The sequence below is a fragment of the Gavialis gangeticus genome, unplaced genomic scaffold (assembly GCF_001723915.1).
Source record: "Gavialis gangeticus isolate Ggan-Ray unplaced genomic scaffold, GavGan_comp1, whole genome shotgun sequence".
NCBI lineage: Eukaryota > Metazoa > Chordata > Crocodylia > Gavialidae > Gavialis > Gavialis gangeticus.
This window is the reverse complement of record NW_017729025.1, coordinates 35,031,060-35,035,427: the sequence shown is the minus strand read 5'-3', so window position 1 is coordinate 35,035,427 and position 4,368 is coordinate 35,031,060.

The following is a 4,368-nucleotide window of genomic DNA, read 5'->3' as shown; positions in this document are numbered from 1 at the left end:
CAAGGCTGTCCTCTTGTATGGTGTGTGACGTCACCAGTCCCAACCCCCGGACCCCAGTCACATGATGCATGCCATCACCAGCCATGCCCCTGACCCCAGTCATGTGGTATGTGACATCAGCAACTCCACCCCCACCCCCAGTCACGTGGTGTGTTACATCAGCAACTCCACCCCCACCCCCAGTCTCGTGGTGTGTCACATCAGCAACTGCGCCCCCACCTCCAGTCATGTGGTGTGTGAGATCAGCAAACCTGCCCCAACCCCCAGTCACGTGGTGCGTGACATCAGCAACTCCGCCCCCACCCCCCAGTCATGTGGTGTATGACACCAGCGCCACATGGTCCATGACATCAGAAGAACAGCCCAAGAGAGGTGTGAATTGCCAATTAGGAAGGCCTAGATGGGCAAGAAAGCTGATCCAGAAACTTGTTAATTGCCAATTAAGGGCTCACAGACCAGCAGGAGGGCTACCTGGGAACTGTTAATTGCTACTTAGAGACTTTATATAAGAAGAACAGAGGCTGATTAAAGACTTCCCCCAGAAGGGGAACCAGTGCAGGGGCTGAGAGCAAGGCCGAGCAACACAGTGGCGCAGGCATAGGGGAGAAAGTGGAGAAGTTTTCTGTCATGGACAGCAGGCAGTGGAGCCTTCAGAGAGTTGTGAGTAAAGCTGGCACAGTGAGCTCCAGGACAGGTACCTCCTGCTAATAAGAGACTGTGATTGAGGGAGGTCAGCACAGCTATCTCCAGTAATTTGAGAGACTTGAAATGAGTGAGGTAGGGACTACATGAAGTTGTAGAGTTCCCAGTAGTGGTATTTTATTTAAGAGCTCTATTCATCCCAGATACAGGCAGGAGAAGAGATGGTTGCAAGCCACCATATGCAGCCTTGACACAGCAAATGGCCATCTCATTGCGGGGGCAAAAGTGTGGAAAAAGCCTCCATTTGTGTTTCCTAAATATATAGAAGCCTCGGAATGAGCTTACATAGGTATTGTACCAGCAGAGCTTCAACACACCAGCGGCCAGAGACGGTGGCAAGACATGGTGTGGTATGTTGTACCCTTTATTAAACCAGAAGCTTCCCACCTGTGAACTCTTTACCTTTTTCTTTTTTTGTACTCCCATCAAGTCATGGCAGGTGAGAATGAGTGCAGACATAGGAAGTGGGTCCAGACATGCCAATTGATTGATCCAGGCATCCTGCTCACACTTACATTTCTCCCAGTCCCAACAGAAGTAACACTAACAGCAGCCCTCCACTAATGATCTGTGCTGGGGATCAGAGCAGGCTCTTTATGTAGGAAGGGGGAAGGAGGTGGGGTAGCACCCTGATTGGCTGGAAAGCGCTCATTCTCAGGGGGTGTACCAGCATTCTTAGGGGGTGCACATGCACGCCCTATCAGTTGCCACTGAAAGGAAGTTTAGGTTAGATATTAGGGAAAACTTTCTCACTAGGAGGGAAATAAAGCACTGGAACAGGTTACTCACAGCACATGATCCTTATCTCCCAGCCTGAGCTCTGTGGTTATGGGGCCAGCACTAGAAGATCCTTAGCTGGGTAGGGAACAGGTTGAGGAGCTGAGGGGGCAACAGGCTGGGAATCATGTTCCCTGCCCAACAATATGCTCACAAAGATGGGCGGGGAAGAAGCTCCACAGCCTATTCCCCACCCAGCTCCATCCTCCAGGAAGCACAACCAGTTTGCTACCATTAGCAGCAAATCTGCTTCTGCTTTCCTGCATGTGTAGATGCCTGCCCAGGAGTGTTTACTTGCAAGTAGTTTACTCACATTTGATCCAGGATCAGTTTACTTGTATCTGTAGATGCACCCAGTAGAGAGCAATCACTGTAATATTTTAGCTAATCTTTTGATGTAGTAATGTAGTATCTTTCCTGAAATACAGAGAGAGGGAGAAGTGAATTGCCCATCAAGAATAACAGTGGGAATGGAGGGCAGTGCCATGCTGCCACCACCTCCAAGAAGCAGCAATGGCGGGGGGGGGGAGGCCAGTGGCAGGGCTCCATCCTAGCCATCATTCCCCCCATGCTCCACATCCGGTCCTGTGCCACCATCACCACAACCCAGCATTGGCTGGAGATGCTCCCTGCCAATGTTTAAATGTGTGTGTTTAAATTATATATATGTGTAAACTATAAACTTTCTATATAAACCCAACATTGCAAATGATACCGTTGGAAGAGAAAATTTTTTCCAGTGACATATAGTTATTTTTTGTTGTATTTCTGATCTGTCAGCCTGCAAAGGTATATGCAGTTATACCTCAGACTGCAAAGGTATATGCAGTATACCTTCCAAGCCTTGAGAAGGAGTGATCTCCTGCCCTGCTGGCCCAGTTTGCCAGCCTGGGCACACAGACCTCAGAGAATGTTTGCGGTGGGAGAGGTGTGTGTCTTTTCTGAGGTAAAGATGAGCAACAGGCGGTGACTGGCAGGTGAATGTGTCTTGGGAGAGAATGGTCTGGGTGATATGACTGGATTTGATGTGATTGGCATTGAGTGACAGGATCTTTGCCTCAGAGGCCTGGCTGTTGAGATTGGGGTGATTGTGGCATATAAAAATCTGGAATTTTGGTATTGGACAGGGGGTGGGGTGTAAGGATTTTGTGAATTGAAATTGTGCATGAAGGAGTGTATAGGGGTGTGAATCTATGACTAAGTGTTGTGGTGGACACTGTGGCTCTTGAATGTGTTTAGTTTCATTGGGGTATTTTGATATGGCCTCATGAGCGGAGATGGATTGTGAGTATTTGTGTGGCTGGTAGTTCATCCCATGGGGTGAGTGAGATACAGAGCCCGATAGCCCAATCTACTGCATTGATCCCCTGGAATCTTCCTGCTTTCACCCAAATTGGATTGGCTTCTTTTGGATTTGGGTTACAGGATTGACTTTGACTTTGCTTGCTGTTCAATACTCCAATATTGGGAAAGCATAAAGTGTATCTGTGTGTTCTTTGTGTTTATATTTCTTAAATTGTTGCTGCTGCTGTTGTCCTTTACTAGGGCTGCGCAAAGCTTCGGGTGCTGATTTGATTCAGAGGAGATTCAGCCTGATTTGGTGACCGAATCGCTGAATCCAAACTGAATCAGGGGACCAATTAAAAAGTCCAAATCAATTTGAAGTTCACCAAATTAATTTGGAAAAGATTCAGAGATCTTCAGTGATTTTCTGGCAGTCCCCACTGGCTGTAGCAGGGAGCTGGACCCGGAATAAGTAGGGGGTGGGGGAGGGAAGGCTGGAGGACTGGGAAGGGGACCATGGGGGGGACCCTTGCTGGGGACCATGGGAGGGACCCTTGCCAGGCCCCAACCCCTGGCTGCTCCCCCAGCCCCCCTGAGAAGCCCCCAACCCACCTCTGCTATCTCAGCACCCCCCCCTCCCATGGCTGCCCTGCCTGGCCCCAGCTCCCAGTTGTTTTAAACAAAGCCCCCACTCACCAGGTGCTGCCAGGTTGGGGGTTGATCCCTGCTGCCCCCCACTGCCCTATGCTGCATGGGGGGGCTCTTCCACAAGCTCCCCAATCCCCACCCACTCTCCCAGGCCCTCCCCCATGGCTGCCCCACCTGTCTTAACTCCCAGCCCTTTGAAAAAAAACAAACAACCCCAGGCTCACTGTCTGCTGCAGTGGCCTTGGGGCTTCTGGGGGCTCATGGAAGAGCTCCCCATGCAGCATGGGGCAGTGGGGGGAAGCAGGGATCACACCCCTGTGAGCAGGAGCCAGTAAGTGGGAGTTTTTTCCCCAAAGAGATGGGGTTGAGCAGGGCAGCCACTGAGAGTGGGTGGGAGATGGTCTTGTGTGATTTGGAGATTTGGCTGATTCGGTAGCAGCCAAATCTCCAAATCAGATTCAGCTGAATCAATTTGGGACAGTGATTCAAATCACCAAATTGAATTACTGTCCCCCAAATTGGCTGAATCCAAAACAAATACTAGCCACTTCGCACAGGCCTATCCTTTACCTCTGTTAATATTCCCTATTGCCTTCTCAATAAATCTCTGTTCATATTTTAACTTTTAAATCTGATTCTCTGTGAATATATCTACACATGCCTCTTTTAAGAGGGCTTAGCCTAAAATAGCCATTTTTAAGGCACATTAAGGGCTCATGTCCACACGTGCCCATAATGCACCTTAAAAATGGCAATTTAAGTCTACGTGGCCCTAAATTTGATACCTGCATAAAGCCAAAATCTTACTTAGATTTTGATAAAGCAGGTATCCAATTTAGGTGCAAATAGCTAAGTCGCATTAGTCCACATGTAGACATGTTAATGCACTTTAACACAGTATGAGTTATATATCACACTGCATTGATAAGCATTAGTGCATGTACACATGGGCTAATG